The following is a 20903-nucleotide window of genomic DNA, read 5'->3' as shown; positions in this document are numbered from 1 at the left end:
AATTATTATTATTATTATTATTACTTAATTTTATTCTATTATTATCATTATTATATTATATTATATTATTTATTTATTTATTTTCTTTTTGGCCGAAGCCTTACAGGAACTAAAAAGAAAGAAAACCAAAGCATGACTTATATATATATATATATATGAAATTGAAACTGAAACGTGGTTATATATACATGAAACGTGGCATGTATGCATGTATATGTATATAATACAAATGACACCTAATGACGCTTTGATAACCACAAAGCTTCAATTAATATTATCAATCCATACTCATCTTCCTTTTTTCTTCACTAATCACCAATTGAACTAAAAAGAAAAAGAGAGAATAAGCCGTGAGTGAGAAGAATGAAAAATCTTGTAACCTCAATTCTTTTGTGTTTGATTTTGAGATCTGTAACTCCAATAAAAAATCTAATCTGATAAAAATGTTTGTATTTTTTTTCTACACATTGGCGTTATTTTTGTTTAGTGAAAGTTGACGGTGACGTGGCTCCCATTCCCATTAAATTCGGCTAATTCTCATCGATTAAATTTGTGTTATGAATAGTTATTGTGATTATTGACGTTGTCACCGTTATCCTAACTACTAGAGTTGTTGCATGTCGCAATTAGAGTTGCGATTATTGCTGCGGATAATGGATAAAACTATGGTTGCGGCTGCCGCTGGGTGCGAGCCAAGAGAAAAGGGTTTCTTTACGGCGTTAGTTTATGGGTTCAACAATCGAGGTATGGGATTTGTTTTTAAAATTAAATGTTTTAATTTAAGAATGCCTAGAAAGTTTATTGAATAATTGCAAATAATTCGTAAGTGTGTTGTATTACTAATTGATGAGGATTGGTTGATTTATGGTTATGAATGGTGTTTAATTGGTATTGTTTGTCAAACTGAAACATAAATTGAGTTTGGATTGAGATTGTGTTTGTTGTCGAAATTTTTATAAAATTTGAGATTTTGTTTGAAATTCTATTTTAAAAGATTTGGTTTTTGAAAAATTAAATTATTTGATATTTATTTAGTTGAGAAAAGATTTATTCTATTTTGAATTCGATTTATTAAGGAAAAGTATAATGTTTTAAATTCTATCTTTTGAGGAGGGATTTTGCTTTAAGTTATGTTTTGAGTTCAGTTGATAAGAAAGAAAAGAAGAAGAACAAAAAGTAAAGGAAAGAGAGATAATTAAAGGGGTCTCTACCACAGTAGAGTAGAGAGTAAAGATTGAAAAGAAATTGAATGCTGTTTGGGCCTTAGTGCCAAGTGTCTAGTGGGGACGGCAATACGTAGCGCTCACTTGACACTATAAGGATGGTTCAGTGAGGACGGCAATACGCAGCGCTCACTGGAGACCGAAAGGAAGGTTACGGCTCAGTAAGGACGGCGATACGTAACGCTCACTGGAGACCGAAAGGTAGTTTTCTCCATGAGGACGGCGATGCGTAACACTCATGGAAGGGACGATGGCTGAGATAAGGACGGCGGTACGAATGCTTATATCAGGACCAGTGTCGGAAATCGGACAACAAAGTGAAACATGAGCTCATGGCCTGTTTAGGACAGACATGCATCATGACGTTTGCGCATATGCATTTAGTTGTGTTTGATTGCATTACTTCTTTGTGATTGTGCTGTTTGTCTTATTGCGACTTGTTTGTGTGTTGAATTAAAACCTTTACTTGTGCTATTTATTTGTGAATGTATTGAGGTGATTAATAACTATTGTGGTGACTAAGAATTAGTTAGGTGGCTAAGAGATAGTTGGTATGACAAGTTTGTGACTGAAATCTGTTTTGAGTTTAGAAATTTAAAGAAAAGTAATTAATTATATAAAGTAATAGTAAAAATTATTTTCAAAAGGTTTGGTAAAAATATAGTTTTATTGAGTAAAGTTAATTATTTGCAATTTATTTCATTACTCTTACGGCATTTTCATTCCCTACTGAGAACGCGTGGTTTGTTCTCACCCCAAAATCTTCCACCATTTCAGTGACAGGTTCGAAGACTCAGTTTGGAGCTGCGGGCAATTATTAGTCTTATTTGTGTTAAGTTTATGTGTTGAGTCGCTTTCCTAGAATTTCCTCGCCTTTGTTAGTTAAGATTTTATTTTATACAGAGGGATAGGAGTTGTATCTGAGTTTCATTTGAATTCTTTTGTAGGATATTTATTATTCTTACTAACTATGTGACTAGTATTGCTTGGACATCTTTGATATATGATTTTAATTAATAGAAACAAAACTTTTCGGCTTTTTCTTAAAAATTGAAATGCAAAATCGAACTAAAGGCTCAGTATTAAATAGTAAATACAGAAAACAGGTCAGTAATGCCTCACTTTTGGTACGATCATGACGTGCTGAAAGTTAGGGTGTTACAGCTTTCATCAGGTTTCGGGGGTTCTGGAGTGCTGCAGGGTTAGATAAAATGAATCATATTATAAAAAAAATAATTACAGATCTTATGTGAAGATATACACCCAAGTAAGTAAAATATACACCCCAACAAGGACAATGTACACCCAAACAATAAACAAATACACCCCAATATTATTCTTTACCTTTTTGTTCTTTCTTCATTAATTTTCTCACTTGGAGACTTTGCAGGGGATGGTTCAATTTCTAGCACAGGGGTTGTCTGGGACAAAGGTACATAAACTTGAATCGAAACTCTAAACAAGACAAAATAAAAAGTTAAGAAAGCCCATGAAAATTCATGATTATAAGGTTGAAATTTACTTGTAAAACTCACATTGAAAGTGCTTTAGTTTGTGACTGTCTCTACCCACACAACCATCATGTTTTGTTCAACTGAGTCATTGGCTGATTCTTCTACCAGACTCAACCTGAAATACACCCAAAAAAATATGAAACACAGGCATTGTTTTCTGAGAACTTACGTAGTTGCAGTTTTTGTTTTTTTTTTCCTGCCTTTTTTTTTCTTGAATAAAACATTAAAGGGCTTTTTTTATAAAAAAAAAATATATATATATACAAAATTAGAAGCAGAAGGTAATAAAAGATAAAAGCAACCGATATTATAAAGGGAAATTACATGCTATCCGCCGGTTTGTTTATGCTGCTTTGATTTGTTTGTCCTTGAGACAAAGGATCATTCTCACTTCCTAAGTTCACCTCCGGTATTCTAGGCATAGAATAAATATCATTCAGTAAAAATACCATACGGTTAAATCAGGATAACAAGATTTTATCAAATAAAGGTTCTTACATTTCGGACGAGTCATAGTGACCTTCTGTCAATGGCAGCGGAGCTCCCTTCTTCCTGAGAAACCAAAAACAATTATCAGCAACCAAAAACACCTTAAAATGCATACTATACACCCAAATATAACAATACCCTGTGCAACAGCTTTTTCATTGGTTTTCTTCTTTTTTGATTCCGTTAAGAATTCTTCTAATACTTCAGTTTTAAGTTCAGATCTGGCAGTACATGCATAAAAGAACATGTTCACAAAAATAATTTTGATGATAAATGGTAATATAGCTTTACAAAGTATCTTACCCATCATAAGATTGAGTTTGTTCAGGAGATGAATCCTCAACAATGAGCTTTCTCTTTTTGGATTGTGTCCTGGAAAAAAAATAGTGAATCAGAAAAATAAAATAAAATTGATCATAAAATACTATCCAAAGCAGTGCTTACTTTTTGGCTGTAGTCTGAATTTTTTTCTTTGTTTCTTATTTTTTTAATTGTGATGATTCTTCACTTCTGAAAGTTAATGAGAAACAGTGTGTTAATACATCAAATTTTGAAAATAAACGAAAAAGAAAGTAATGACTTGTTGTAAACTTCAAGTCTTTAGTTTGCTGTAAACAAAGCAAAATTAGAGTCATTAGAATAAGATATATTTGTATTAGGAGAAATTGACTTGTTCTAAGACATATATTTGTGCTTACATTGTATTTTATTTTTCCACCTTGATTTTTGCTTGCCATTTTTACTGCAATTAAAAAGAGATGCTGTCAATAGATAAAAAATACACCCAAAAATCAGAGACATACACCCATATATCAGTCAGATACACCCAAATATCAGCTACATACACCCAAACCCAGTCCCATAAACATTTTATTTTTTCAATTAAACGAAATTAAATCAGTTCAAAATCATATTCAATTCACTCAAACATGCATAAAATGACACTACAAGGTCAAGCACAATTAGAACAGTACCAGTTAGACTTCAAAACTCCTAATATATATATATATCAGTCCCATACACCTCTACAGTTTTGGATTATATGATATTATATGAGTTCAGAAATATATTTAAGTTCAAAATGCCACTAGAAACAACAGTCGCATGCCAAGTCCGAGATATACACCCAACAATCGGCCATATACACCAAAAAATTATTTAGTGGAGGAAGAGTCTTTCATGTAAGCATGCACAAATCTACTTAAAAAACATGTAGACATCCACAAAACATGTACCAAAATAGATCAAAACACACATTAAAACATTCACTAGAAGTACGTGAAATAGCGTAAACAAAGAACAGTGTCATCAGAACAGTAATATGAGATGTAAACCAAGAACAGTGAAACAGAGAGAGAAATACTGACGATATAGTGCTTCGATTTCATATAATAAAAATGTGAAAAACTTAGAAGAACACTAAAACAGTACCTTGAATAATGTTTCTTCCTTCTTTTTGGTGATTTTTTATAGAGATTTGTATCTTTTCTTCTTGATTTCTTCTACTCTTCGCGAGGAGTTGGAACGTTTCTTCAGAATCGTAGTTTGTTTCGAATGTGGCTTGAATCTTGACGGTTTGGATTTTGATTGAGGAACAAGAGGAAGAGTCTGTCATAATGAGCGTGTTTTTGGAAAAACACAACGGGTGATTAATGCGCATGCGTTTTATGCTCGATTGTAAAGAAGTGGTGCGCGTGATTTTTTCTTGGGCTTGGGCCAACTTGTATAGCTTGTAAGCAAAAAAGGTTTGTATGTGTAGCAGGCCTGTTAATTAAATTACAATACACGGTTTACATATTTCTCTTATGTCTATTATTTATATTAAAAAAATTACATATAGAAGAGTACTACTTAATCAAATCTATACCAATATATAATGGGCTATACTAATGTACAATGGGATAGAAAAGTTTGGTATCCAATTCCCTTTCCCTATTTTACCCTTATTTCTTTTTTATTTTTGTTAAACATTGGATTCAATATAACAAACTGTTTCTACGTCCTCAATTTTTTTATTTAAAAAAAAATTATCCCACGAATATCAAATAGATTCATTTTCAACCCCACGACATATTTTGAAAACTGGTTTATTTCCAATAAACAAATTGCAACCACTACGTACTCAATTTAAAAACTGACCCACTTTCAATAAAAAAACTGATCCACCTTCAGTCGTACTTAACCACAAGAGAATTAAATTACTTTTTCACTTTTAATTTTGGTCTCGCAAACATTTTTCTTCTCTGCGTCTTGCTATCTTTCTGACAAATAGAAATTAAAACTTCACGAAATCAACAATCACGTCAACGTCAACTCACTTGGACAGAATATGGTAGGCGAAGAAGACAACATGACCTAAGAACAAAGACAGCAACACCTAGCTAGAAGATGTGCAACTTATCGGGAGATGATTTGACAAGAAAAATAAGTTGCCATATCAACTGACACAACTCCAATTCCAACTCTAATGCCAAACACAAGTGGAGGTACCCGATTAACTACAAACACAGGAGTAGCCCGATTGACTACAATTAGACAAATGGCCAAAGCTATCACCCATTATCAATTTGATACAGGTAACACGATAACTAGTTTTCTTTGTTATAAATTCAATTAGTTCTTAATAATTATATTTTACTTTTGAAACATACAGGAATGGAAGCGCATGACAATAGAACAGGCACAAGTAACAGAAATTTATAACAATATATAATGTCGATACGGAGTTTTCGTATCCAAATTTACTTTCCAATATTGCCCTTAATGATAGAGATTCTCTCGTACATGCGTCAGTTACTTTAAATAAAAGAACTTCCACCGTTAACAGTAACACATGTTCTTCTATCTCATTTTCATTATGTATTTCACTGATAGTTGTAGGAACTGTAACCACTTCTTCAATTTTTTATTCCAATAATTTATCCATTTAATTAATTTTATCCATTTTCAATTTTTATTACTTCTCTTTCCAATTCTGAATGTGCTTCTCTGTATGTAACAATTATTTGAACGAGTTTTTGTGATTTTCTGTACTAGATAATGACTATACCAAATGTTAATTTTGGAATGTATGAAAGGAGAAAAAAAATAATTAGGAATGATAAATAAATTTTATGGATCCTATTATTTTATTTTGGATATATTCTTTACGTTAGTACTTTATACCAACAGTTTGATCTTATTATTCTATTATAAAACTTTTTATCTCATTATTCAATTTTTAGTGCTTCTCCTCTCACCATTTCTGTATTATTATCGTTGTCATCATTCTCCTTTCTTCAACATCGTGATTGTATCGCCTCCATCTTTTCCTCACTTCCATTCACTACAATTGCAAATTTTATACCATTTTACTGCGGATATTAATTTCACGTATAACTTTCACCTTCATTTTCCTTTCTCTTCAGTTTACTTACCAAACTGTATTCATTCTTATAATCTGTCTTTCATATACAAAGTTTTCTCTCGTCAATTTAATTTAAAAAAATTATTTTTTTATCTGATATTTGTGTTTTATTTTTTTGACATGTATATACTTATCAATAATGAACTAAAGAACTCTCATAAATTATTTTGTTAACTCTTTTTTATTTTTTAAATAATTTTGTACAAGATAAAATTATTTTTTTAATTTTTAAAATTATTGATTATGTAGAATATTTTTTTTAAATTTGAGTGCATCAATATTTACCTTTTAGTTAAATCTTGTTTTTTTTAAACTGCTTTGTATTTAATGATATAATTTTTTTTATTTTCTAAATGATTGATTATGTAAAGTATTGTAATTAAAATTTGAGTATATAAATATTTATTTTAAATTAAATTAAATAAATTATACAAAAAAAATTTAGTAATTTTGTTTTCCACAATATTATTTGTTTGGCATATAGCCCTGACTATTTGATGAGTTTAATTTTGATGGCGTTGCATAATTAGATGCATGTGTAAAACTATTTTACACTAATAGGACATCAAAATTAAATTATTATTATTTGATTGACATAAAAATACGTAAAAAAAATTTGCAACTACCATTGATTTGTTAAAATATTGATATGTTTATTTTCTAAACTATTAACGATGTAAAATTCTAACATTTAAGTACATGCAAATTTGCTTATAATTAAATTAAAATAAAAAGTCACCAAAAAAAATTAAAATAAATAATTTATATTGAAAAAAATTTAATTAATTTAATATTATTTGTTTGGCATATAGTATTGATGATTTGATTGGCATATAAAAGATGCAAAAAAATCTATACCTATCAATAGTAAAATGAAAAAACTCTCATAGATATTTTGCTAATTATTTTTTGAATTTTTAATCAGTTCTATGTTGGTTAATATTATTTTTTTATTGAATATTAGATTGACATATAACATTAAAGATGTGGTAGGATAATAACATCTATGAATTAGTTTTTTTAAATAACTTGATAACACAATAAATATCTAAATTTTCTGTTATATATTTTTTAACAGTTTCAACTTTCACAATATTATACAGACTAATTTAGATAGCCAAAATAAAGTAAAATAAGTAACAACATGAAGATATAGAATTCTACTTTCTGTTATATGGTACAAAAATAATATATTAATATAATAAACTGTAATAAAAATAAAGTAAAATAAGTAACAAGAAGAAGATATAGAATTTTACTTTTTATTCTATAGTACAAAGATAATATAATAATCTAATAAATTGTAATATTCTAGTACAAAAGAACATAAAATTTAATCAAAAATACTATTTGTATACTAAAATCAGCCACCAATGTATTTGTGTATAAATATATGTGTAGTTTAATTTATTTTCAATGTGTATTTATATTCTAGCATGTATTTTATACTGGTAGCTGACTTTGGTGGCTGATTTTAATGTACACGCACCACGCCAGATGCGGGGGCTTGTGGCAGTAAAATAGGAGCGATTAAAAAAGACAGCCGCTAAACGGAAGGTTGTGGCGGTTGCGTATCTGGATGGTGGTGTGCAACAAAATTACTAAAATTCGCGGTTAAACAAAATGTAAAACCCGGTTAATTAATGACTAATGAACCCATAAATTAAAATATATTATAGGAAATGAGAAATGAGATTTTTATGGTTTAACGTGATAGAGAAATTTAACACGAGAATTTTGACACCAATTTTAAAGAGATCGGTGATAAACCACTATTTTATGGTTTATCTTGTGCTAAATTGAGTGGTTTTTCTCAAATCTTTGCACACTTATTCATACAATTTGCATGATTTTACAATTCCTTCCTAATTCTGTTCTATGATTGCAAAATTGCTTCCTGCGCCTTTAAATTGTGTATTTTTAATCTCCTTTTATACCATTCGATGCCGTGATCTGTGTGTTAAGTGTTTTCAGGCTTTATAGGGCATGAATGGCTTAGAGGATGGAAAGGAAGCATGCAAAAGTGGAAGAAACAAGAAACTAAGGAGCTGACCAGTGAGGAACGACGCGCTCACGTACCTGACGCGTGCGCGTGACTTGGCGCATTCCATAGCGACGCGTGCGTGTACCTGACACGTACGCGTGACACGCAAAGAAGACCATCGATGCGTGCGCGTGATTGACGCGTACGCGTGACGTGCACCACGTGCAGAAAGTGCAGAAGACGCTGGGGTGATTTTGGGCTGAGTTTGGACCCAGTTTTTAGCCCAGAAACACAGACTAGAGCCAGGGGACAAGCAAAGACTCAAGAGACATTCACTTTTACACAGTTTTTAGTTTTTAGTTTTTGAATCCCAGAGAGAAAATACTAGTTCCTCTAGGGTTCTTCACATTCATAGTTTTAGAGTTTTATGCTTTTGATTTGGATAATGCCATAGAGTTACTACCTCCATTGAAGTCTCTATCATTCTAGTTTGTTTCCTTATCTCCTTACTCTTTTAATCACCCATTTACCCTGTTCAGAGTTACATATGGATATCTATGATTTTGGAATTTATTAATGCAAAGAATTATTTTTTACCTTCAATTAATTTTTTGTTATTATTTTATTTGAATTTCTATGTCTTCTCTTCATTCCCTTTTATCGTTTATGAAAATGGCATTCACATCAATGGAGTAGACTCCCAACTTGACTTGGGAGTTGATTAAAAGGAGACCCTTGAGTTGGAATACTCAAGTGTTAAATGAAAATTGGAAGTTGTTGGCTGGCTCTCTAGTTACTAACGCTAATCCTTCCATAGGAGAGGACTAGGACTTGTGAATTGGAGCTGGTTCAGTTACTTGACTTTCCTTTATTCGGTAAAGGATAACTAAGTAGAAATAACAACCTCTTACCAGTACACTTGGGAAAATTCAACAAGGATAGAACTTCCAATTAATCTTCTCTCAGTCAAGGTTTTTTATTTCAGATATATAAAACCTCTTGTTAATTTTCATTGCTTTAATTAATAATTGTTTTAATTTCCCGTTCTCCAACTCTAAAAATTCTCAGAAAATTCTTGACCAATAACTTGCACTATTTTGTCAACTCGTTGAGAGACGACCTGGGAATTCTACTCCCTGTAATTTATTCTTAATTTGTGACAACTCTTTTTAAATTGATAAGCGGAATTTTCATCGGTTAAGAACTGTACTTGCAACGCTATTTTCTTTATAAATTCTTAATCGACAATTTTTTGCCCGTCAATCAGCCCAAGATTTGGCCAAACCGGGCCAACCGGACCCAAGTTGGGCCCAAGGCCCAGCCAAACCTAATTAATATTGAGAGTTCAGCACTCTCTCTCCCTCCAAACACAAACACACATGCTGCGTTAGAAAGGGGAAGAAGGAGAAGTTCCCAAACCCTCATTCCAAGTTCAAGTTGCCATAACTTTTGATCCGAAGCTCCGATTGACAAGCCATTTGCGGCCACACGTCGGGCTCGTCGAGCTCTTCAATTCTATCCAAATAAAACTGTAAGTAAATCGCATTTTCCTAGCTCCATTTCTGTTGGTATATTAATTTCGGGTTTAAGGCTTGAGGAACTCAATTCCTTGATGGTTTTCATGTTTTAGGGGTTCACTAGACTTGATTCCTTGTGGGTATTGCTCAAGGATCAGTGGATAAAGATAAGGAAACTCTAAACCCTTGTGGCTGTCCAATTTCATGTGTCCTAGTGTTAAAATTGTTCAATTGTATGAACTAGTTGAGTTTATGTTGAATTAGAGTTGAAATTATCAAATTGGAGCTTGATTGAAGTCTTGGAAAGGCTTGGAGTGGACTTTTGGTGCTGGAAGATCCATTTGAAAGGTTTTGGATCCTTGAAGGTTTGAGGAAAGTGAATTGAAAGTGCTTCGGGTTGATCGGAGAATCGGCCAAAGTATGGTTTCGGTTTCCTGTATCTAATATGTAATGTGGTTGTGAAAACGTAAGCTAGTGGCCCTAGGATAAGATTTGGAAATATTGATGTGGTTTATGGATGATGATGTGAGTTGTGTTAATATGTATGTATCTTGGTGGATTGTGAAATGTTGATGTAATTGTTTGGATGATTTGGATTGAGTGGAATATATGAGTAATGGTGATAATGGTTGATAAAGCATGTGATGTTGTATGGGATATGAAATATTATGTTTAATTGATGGTAAGGTTGAGGCTTGTGTTGGTGAGTAGGATTGGATGTATGACATTGATATGTGTATGTTCATGATGATTGATAACTTGAATAAATGCTTGGAAAGTTGAATTATGGAGTGTTGATTGTAAATTGAGATTATTGATTTGAAAATTGGCTAAATATGAAAAAAATTGGTGGGTTGATGATTGGATGAGATGTTAGAGATGTTTGTGCTGGGATAGTTGACTTTGGTTGGTTTGTGATGAAATTGGAAGTGTAAGTTTTGAAAGTTTGAAATTATGAACTTTGGTAAAATTGAGATTTTGACGAATTTCCACGGATCATATCTTGAGCTATTGTTTTTGGAAATTGATGATTTTTATATCAAATGAAAGATAATTTCATAAGCTTTAAAATGGTTTAAATTTTGTTGAAATCTGAATTTTGTGGAAAGAGATATGATCGTTGGAAGTTTGGGCCAAAAATCTAAATTCTGCAAATTCTGCAGAATTTATGATTTCTGGGTTGTGTGCGCACGCACACCCCGTAGATTTTTGAAGCTGTGCGTACGAATAGACCTGTACGTACGCACACGTCAGGAATGTCAATCTATTAATCGCGCTAGCACACCTTGTGCGCGCACTCAACCCTGGAAATTTAACTTTCTGTGTGTACGCACAAGCCTGTGCGCGCGCACACTTTCTAAAAATGCTTGGCGTGCGCACGCACACTCCTGTGTGTACGCACGCAACCCTGTTCTTTTCTAAAGCTTCTGTTTTCAAGTCTTTCACATTCCCAACAAGCTTGTAACCTTCTGGGATGTTGTTTCATGCTTATCAACCCCCAATTTCATCCTTTAAATCTTAGATCGATATAGAATACCTAGTAATCGAGAGGAAGCTAGGGAAGGGGGTAACTTATGGGCGAAGAAAGGGGATATTATGATGAGTTATGATTAATGTTGAGAATTATTATAGTTGTTGAGAAAGGTTAGTATTTTTTATGGCTAATAATTGTTAATGAGAATGTTATTGGTGAAGGAATGAGGAGAATTATCTGTTAGAATGGACTATGTATATGCGTATGATTGAATGAGATAGAGGTGTCGAGTAAGAGGCGGTGGGAAATAACCACTCGCTCCGGGTATGGTTTGAGAATGAATGAATGAATGAACGAATGGTAATGATAATGAAAGTGTGTTTCTGTATGTGACTCCGGGTAAGACGCAGTGGTGTTATCCACTTGCTCCGGATGAGGCTGCAGGTAAGATGCAAGGGTTGTATTTTGTTGCCGCTTGCTCCAGGCCGAAAAAGTAACACTACCTGGGTAAGAGGCAGGGTGAAGTTGTCCCCTGCTCCGGGTACGCGAATAAGATGCAAGGGTTGCGGCGTTGTCCCACTTGCTCCGTGTTTGGTGTTCTATCCAACGGTTAGTTACCAGGACATGTCAGGTTAGCTTTACAACCGACAGATGAGACTCATTAGCCACTAGGACAGGCATGCATCATATGCATCTATATGTCTTGTTTGGATTGCCTAAATGATTGCATAACTAAATGCTACTTGACTAATTGCTATATTTGAATCCTATTTGTGATTTCTCTGTTTGTAATAATTGTGTGTGTTGCACTTGGTTCCGTTGGTGGTTGGAAAGTTTGGAGGAGTTGGAAAGGAAACTTTTAGATAGCTCTGAAGACCCTAAGCTAGTTGCCTGTTTTCTCTTTATGGTTTAGTTATGTTTTAAGCTTTATTTATCTGTTGGAAGTTTTAGGATTGCCTCCGGCTTTTCCAAGATATTATATGTTAGATATGTGGGCACTGTTACCATGCTGAGAACCTCTAGTTCTCACCCATGTGGGTTTTATGGTTTTCAGATGTAGGGCAGGTGGTACCTCGCTGAAGCATGCTGGAAGCTTCTGATGATGTGAAGATCTTTACCTTTTGAGTTTATTTTGGTTATATGTATTTGTCTAGATACTTAATATCTCCACCTGTTATCTATTTTTGGGTTTTCATTTGGGTTTTCCTATATATATCTATATATGTATAACTATATGCTCGGACCGGTTTATCTTCGCCAGCCGAGTCTTGAGTTTTGTTACATGTGTTTTAGAACTCTTAGTATATAAATTCGTTAGCTTGCTCTATCCTGCTTACGTTACAGTATGCGGAGTGTTGCGCTTTTCAATTTAACGGTTTTTGCTTTATCCTTTTCTTCAAAGGCTCCTACTTATAAACCTTTTTCACTATATTGTATATATTGTAATTTTTATTTTAGAGGTCGTAGCGCCTCGCCACCTCTATTTTACATCCTAGGTGTCAGGCTCTGTGTGGTAGGGTGTTACACAAAACACATTTATCAATTGAAACCCATTCCTAGTGTTTTCTCTGAATTGAAAACCTATTGGCGCGACTCTCTTTTCTGATTCCCTCTTACACTGCAAGCTCATCCGCCGCAGCCTCATTGTGCCCTTCTTGATCCTCTATCACCCTTATTCCTCCCACCCACCACGCCCCTACCATCGTGTCCTAGTTTATCTCTGCCTCTCCATTTTTTTGCAATCGGTGCCTCTTTCCCTTCTTCCCTATTGTGAGCTGTGAGCTCTTCATCCCCCTGTACCCTCTGCCCTCCTTTCCTCTCTCTTGCCCTTTCTTGCCGACATTGATCCATTGTTGTCTTGTGTGCTGAAGATCTTACTTCGCGTAGTCATGGTCTTCCCCATAGTCACAGTCGCAATCGCCCTCCACGCAGTTTGTAGCTGCCATCATCCTCTGCGCAGTTCCCACTTGCTCACGGTACCATATCCTTGACTCTGTTTTCTGTTCCCAGAATCTTAGATATAGCATAAACTTGTTATCTTGTGAATTTTGTTGTTTTTATGGAATATGCACACAAATTATTTGCTAGTTTTCCTTAGTGAAAAGCAGAGGAGCTCAACCTTTTATTTTCATGGATTTAATAAGCAGTTGTGTGATTCTTTCTCTTTCGAGGTTTTAGTTTGATTGTTCTATTTATTTGATTGATTATGCTTGGTTTATTTATTATTATGCTTAATGCAATATTTTTTTCCTAACTCTGTTAATGTTGAAGTGATGCATTCTAGTGTTACTGGTTACTTTTGTGTTTTTGTAATAGTTTGTTCTTTTTCATAGGTGTTGTAATGGATATAAGGTGAAACCCTGCTGAAATTAGCATGAATACTATTTATTGTAACTTTCCTATTTATTGAACTATGTCATATAGTTCCTAGTTGATATTTTAGAATTTTGCATCATCTATTATAGTTGTAGTTTCATTTATAAGTATTCTAGATTTCTCATCATGTTTTCTATAACATGTGCCCCATGTAATCTTCTATCGTTGGAATTGTTGGAGGCTCTAGATCAGATGTATAATGTTGTTGCTGCATATAATGAGAAATATTAGTATACTAGTACCTTTTTTTGTTTGTATTTCTTGCCTTTCTTGTACTTTGTTCATCAGAGAAAGAAGTCATTTTTGATTCATAAAGGTGAGAACTATTTGTGTACGCAATTAGTGCAATTAACATAATTATGTTTGGTTATTTGTCCCTGATTCTATTTGGTTAGTAAATTCAATTCAATGGTTGATTGACAATTTCTTATCAATTGTTGTTTGCATTCTTTCTTTATCTTCAAAACAACTTTCTTGAATGATCAATGAGTATTAAAGTCAATGAGTATTAAGGTAAATGAGCTATTGAAGTCTTGAATTTTAGATACTTTTTGTGATTTTAATTCATTGTAAGAAGAAAGGTGAATCAAACTAAGAATGAGAGTGCAGGTTTATAGATCCATTGAGAAGAGAAGATTATCCAGTTATCATAAAGTCTCTAGTGGAAAGTAGATTATCAAAATTCTCTTCACATGAATCAAGGCTTGTAAGAGGATTATTTGATTTCATTGGTTCGAATTACTACACTTCCAACAATACTATAACTATGTTGCAAATTGACACTAGCCAATATTTTAACCCTTTCTTTTTTTTCCCTGTGACATTGTAGAATGATCATATGAAATTGTTAAGAGGCTGCAAGAGAGAAAGCATATATGTGAAATGATAGGTGATGGTGTCAATGACCCCCATGCATTAAAGAGAGCAGAAATTGGAGTTGTTGTTGCTGATGCTACATACGCTGTTAGAAGTGCTTCTAATATTGTCCTCACTGAACCTGGTCTTAGTGTCATTATTAGTGCAGTGCTCACTAGCAGGGCAATTTTCCAAAGGATGAAGGACTATATTGTTAGTTTCCTTGCATACAGAATTTAATCGCATCACTCTTACTTTTATTTTTTGATATTTTAGTATTCTAACATTGCAAAATAGCAAAATGTGTTAAAGGTCTGGTTGCACAGGTTCACATGCTGCAAAAAGAATTCAAGGAGATTGGACTATTGAAAAATGGAGGAAGTAGTTCCTACCACAAGTTGAACCCAACTTCTATAGGTATCTTTCTTAAAGCACCCTTTAATCTTTTCACTGTCAAATTATGAAAGATATTGACTTCATAATAACCATATGTTACTCTAGAGATTCATAGCTAGTTTAGATTTTTGAACTAATTTATACGATGATAGTTAATAGAGATTGGATGTCTTCAATCACGTCACATTTTGTTGGTCCAGGTCACTATCTAGGAATGGAATTCATGATTGTTCAATGGTCATCTTTGATGCTTCTCTGAAGCCAGGTGTTGTAAGTTATTTCCTTGACTATGCAATAGTTTTATCTACTACTTTGTATGCTTGCTTGATGACCAAACTTTTGAGTTCATATCAACTTATCCGCTTGATACTTACGAATATGGTTGCTTCATGATTGTCTAATATATATTCTTTTCAGCATTATCCCGCGTAAATGATTTTCTGATGTTACATTTATTTCTCTTTAAAATTTTTACATTTTTTAATTCTTTAAATAGTTATATCATTAACACAGGAGCAGGATCAGACATGGTTAGTCTCTGTTTTTTAGTTTGCAAATGTAATTTTCAAGGATCATATTTTCTGTATTCTTTTATTAAGGCATGAGGTTGAGTGTTTGATTTTCCTATATTTGGTCACTTTTTGTTTCTTTTAGGTGTTATGTATTTCTTTGCTTTCCTGATGGAGTGTTGTTATTTATTATCATTATTAATAACGGTACAAGATATCATGTAATATTACTTCTCTCTAAATTCTGATTTTTGAACTTCTACTTTATGGATGAACTGTGTAGAAAGTCTGCGGAAGCTTGAGGAACAACCTGAATGGTTGACAGGTGGAAAGCTCTGTGATTATCAGCTTGAGGGTCTGATTTTCTTGTTAACAGGTTGCAAGTTTGTAGGTTTACATAGGATATGCTTGTCCTTTTTGCATTCTGAATCTATCTATTCTATTTTGCAGTTGGAGAAATGATACAAATGTCATTTTAGCTGATGAAATGGGTCTTGGTAAAACTATTCAATCAGTTTCAATGCTTGGTTTTCTACAGGTAGAGTACCTTCTCTATTAGGCTACAAATGTGTAACACCCTACCATACTTAATCTTATGCTTAAGTCATAAGACTGAGATAGTAAGGTATTACGACCTCTAAAAATAAATATAAATATAAATATATATATATATATATATATATATATAATAATAATAATAATAATAGAGAAAGAGATACTTAACTAGGAGCCTTGAAAAATGGGTAAAACAAAATCGCAAAATTCAAAAGCGCAACCCTCAGAAAACATGGTTACTTGCGTGAGAAGAAAACTAAAGTTCAATAACATATATGTACAGATGATGTGAGTAGAGGGCCAAGAACACAGCATAACTAGCTCCTGACTCAGCCTGCGAAGCCAAGGCTGGCCGGAGAACATATACGTACATATATATACATAATAATAACCCAAAAGAACATGTTCAAAACCCTAGTTCTCCATAAAACCTCTAAGAGGTACATAAACAAAGTATTCTTACATACAAGAGGAGAAACTATACATATATATACATCAAAATAACAAAAGGAGACCCAAAGTAAACCACTTTTCCGCAGAACCTTCAGACGCCTACCGAGGAGCCACTCACCTACATCTGAAAACAACAACACAGTATGGGGTGAGAACCGGAGGTTTTCAGCATATTAAAGGTGCCACGCATGTAATATATAAGGTCTTGGGAATGCCAAAGGTAATCTTAGAACTCCAACATACAGTTATAAAACTTAATTTCTAAGCAGAAGCCATAAAAAAAGGTAGGTAATCTAAAACACTCCTAGATTACTCACTTTTAAACCTAACATCAACGCCAACCTATTTTACCCTTCCTCCGCTCCTCCGTCATCCATAAATCATGCAGAGACAAGCAACTAGACAAATTCACACACAAGAAGAAGCAGATAGAGCAAGTAGCAAGTATAGCAGGTAGCAGGATATATATTCAGTTAGGCAATCTCAGATAATACATAGCAATCAAAACAATCAAATGCGCATGATGCATGCCTGTCCTATGGCTGTTGATATCAACTGTCGGTTACGTAGCCATCCCGACATGTTCTCAAGCTCAAAATACACCATGGGAGTCTAATTAATATCATCAAGTCTCAACTCAACTCATTGATCATACATTTTTATTATTCTTGACTAATTAATATCATCAAGTCTCAATTTCTTACATTACTCTCTTCCTTCATCTTATCAAATCAAATACTATCTTCTCCAACTATTAGTTATCTTTCTTCATCTCTAAGTTACCACTGTTTAACTTTAAATGTGTCCTAGAGATAACTTACACACTTTTACTTACCTACGTTCATGCATACAGTCAAATTTGGACATACCCTTTGGATCTAAATCAAAGTTTTACCACCTTTGGATTAGAATTGAATTTTATAACAAATTCAATAAAAATCTGCTGCTGCACTTAAGAAGATTCAGAAAAATACAGCAGGCAGCACTGTTTTTGCAAAATCTATAACAAATTCAATTCTAATCTGTTACTCCTAGATTTTGGTGAGGGTACACTTTACACCCCTAAGTTTTAGGAAAAAAAATTTTCAGGTTCATAACACTTCGTTTGGTTAATTAAATGTCAATTGACATTGCTGCCCTGTTTCTAGTAATTGGTTCTGAATTTTCTGCGAGCATCCCAGCTTCCAAGAGACATAACTAACTCTACAAAGTAGCTATGGACATGAAATTGGTACTCAATTAAATTAGACTCACAGATATTCAAAATCCTTTTGGAAGCAACTCAAAATTTCATTTAAATCAAAAGTTATAGCGTCTGGAAATTGGTACTGCAGAACCAGAAAACCAGAAAATTTTGCAGCAACCACTAAACTTCAAAAATTCATATCTTCCAAACCACTTGACCAAATTCCATGAAATTTTTATGGGATAATATTGACTTATAGGAATTTGTTAGGTAAATGGGTTGGTTCAAAAATCATGCCCAGATTATTCCCAGTTTTCATTTTAAGTTGCTGTCCAAACAGTTTAGAAATTTCTGCAGCAAGACTTCTCAATTTCACTAACCAAATTTAGTCCTCTAGGTTTCCAACTTATACTAATCCACCATTCCTCTTATTCATCACCTTATCTACTTAAATTATATCACAACCCTACCCCAAAACCTCAGTTCCATGTACCTATCAGAAATCACCATGATTTAAATCATACAAGCTCACTTTAAAGCGTTAAAATTCTGCACTTCTTTTAACAATAATAAACCAACCAATCAACAGAATTTCAGCAACAACAACAATCTTATTAACTCATCACCACAACATTAATCAAAATAACCATACCAACAATTTCACATAAACACCACTCAATCTCAACCATATCATTAAATTGCCATAATCATCAATCCTTCATCCATCATCATTATACTAACATAGATTTAAATATTTGCATTCAACCCACATTATCAATTACTCAACACATGCCCACATCAACTTGTCCATCAATACCATATAGACTAATAATTTACCACAATTAATCATTTCAACTTATCCTATAGTGCTCTAGCCCAAGTTTTCACAAAACCTTACATATTAAACACGCGAAACTGGTGCACGAATTGTAAATCACACTTTTCACAACTCGTACCACTAACCAGCAAGTGCACTGGGTCGTCCAAGTAATACCTTACGTGAGTAAGGGTCGAATCCCACGGAGATTGTTGGCTTGAAGCAATCTATGGTTATCTTGTAATTCTTAGTCAGGATATCAATTATAATTATCAGTTTGGATTGCGAAAAATAAAAGAGCATGAATTAAATACTTGTTATGCAGTAATGGAGAATATGTTGGAGTTTTGGAGATGCTTTGTCTTCTGAATCTCTGCTTTCCCCCTGTCTTCTTCTTCACGCACGCAAGGTTCCTCCTATGGCAAGCTGTGTGTTGGTGGATCACCGTTGTCAATGGCTACCATCCATCCTCTCAGTGAAAATGGTCCAGGTGCGCTGTCACCGCACGGCTAATCATCTGTCGGTTCTCACTCATGCTGGAATAAGATCCATTGATCCTTTTGCGTCTGTCACTATGCCCAACCTTTGTGAGTTTGAAGCTCGTCACAGTTATTCAATCCTTGAATCCTACTCGGAATACCACAGACAAGGTTTAGACCTTCCGGATTCTCAAGAATGCTGCCAATGGATTCTAGCTTATACCACGAAGATTCTGATTAAGGAATCCAAGAGATACTCATTCAATCGAAGGTAGAACGGAGGTGTTTGTCAGGCACACGTTCATAGGTTGAGAATGGTGATGAGTGTCACGGATCATCACATCCATCATATTGAAGTGCAAATGAACATCTTAGATAGAAACAAGCGTGTTTGAATAGAAAACAGAAATAATTGCATTAATTCATCGAGACACAGCAGAGCTCCTCACCCCCAACAATGGAGTTTAGAGACTCATGCCGTCAAAGAGTACAAAGTTCAGATCTAAAAATGTCATGAGATACAAAATAAATCTCTAAAAGTTGTTTAAATACTAAACTAGTAACCTAGGTTTACAGAAAATGAGTAAACTAAGATAGATAGTGCAGAAATCCACTTCTGGGGCCCACTTGGTGTGTGCTGGGGCTGAGACTTGAGCTTTACACATGCCTAGGCTGTTTTTAGAGTTAAACGCCAGGTTGTAACCTGTTTCTGGCATTTAACTCCAACTTGTAGCCTGTTTCTGGCGTTTAACGCTAGAATGCAACATGGAACTGGCGTTGAACGCCAGTTTACGTCATTTATCCTTAAGCAAAGTATGGACTATTATATATTGCTGGAAATCTCTGGATGTCTACTTTCCAACGCAATTGAGAGCGCACCATTTGGACTTCTGTAGCTCCAGAAAATCTATTTCGAGTGCAGGGAGGTCAGAATCCAACAGCATCTGCAGTCCTTTTTCAGCCTGAATCAGATTTTTGCTCAGCTCCCTTAATTTCAGCCAGAAAATACCTGAAATCACAGAAAAACATACAAACTCATTGTAAAGTCCAGAAATATGAATTTTGCCTAGAAATTAATAAAAATATACTAAAAACTAACTAAAACATACTAAAAACTACATGAAATTACCCTCAAAAAGCGTATAAAATATCCGCTCATCAGAAATCTAAACCATACCTTGACCGATTACTATATTTAGTCCAAGGCAGCCCCCCAAGTCACCACACAGCCCCTCAAGCTTAGAGAAACCCACCAAAATCTTAGCTCCAATCACCACCAAGCCTCCAACATATACACTTATACACCTAATTTCACATATATCACCATACATACTCAAAATTCACATTTAACATACTAGAACTGAAATTGGCTAGGGTTTATGAACCTTACCTTGTATGTGTCTCAATCGAATCAAAGCCCACTCATTCCTCAACTCAATTTGATCCTATAACATCAATTTATTCAAAATCTTAACACCCAAAAATCTTACTATTCCCGAATTGAAGAAGAGATAATAGAAGCTGGGATTTTGATTTCCTCACCTTGAATGGTACTGGGCTTTGTAGAGCTTGTCACTGCAGTCGCATGGCCGCAAACGGTGCGGCGATTGGAGCTCTGGATCAAAAGTTATGTGGATTTGAATTTGTGGTGAGGGTTTGTGAGTTTGCAT

At 34.0% G+C, this 20903-nt stretch overlaps 1 long non-coding RNA gene across 1 annotated transcript; it reads right to left on the bottom strand.

The window, feature by feature from the left end:
- Positions 1-19599: 19599 nt before the first annotated feature.
- On the bottom strand, positions 19600-20680 carry LOC140181638 (uncharacterized). The gene is made up of 3 exons (XR_011876624.1): positions 20624-20680; positions 20411-20538; positions 19600-20242 (listed from the first exon to the last, which is right to left on the bottom strand). It is a non-coding gene; the product is annotated as an uncharacterized lncRNA (long non-coding RNA).
- Between the last annotated feature and the right edge of the window lie 223 nt (positions 20681-20903).

Source organism: Arachis hypogaea, chromosome 18 (genome assembly GCF_003086295.3).
Source record: "Arachis hypogaea cultivar Tifrunner chromosome 18, arahy.Tifrunner.gnm2.J5K5, whole genome shotgun sequence".
NCBI classification, from domain to species: domain Eukaryota; kingdom Viridiplantae; phylum Streptophyta; class Magnoliopsida; order Fabales; family Fabaceae; genus Arachis; species Arachis hypogaea.
Note: the sequence above shows the minus strand (reverse complement) of the source record. Positions and strands in the feature narration are given on the sequence as shown.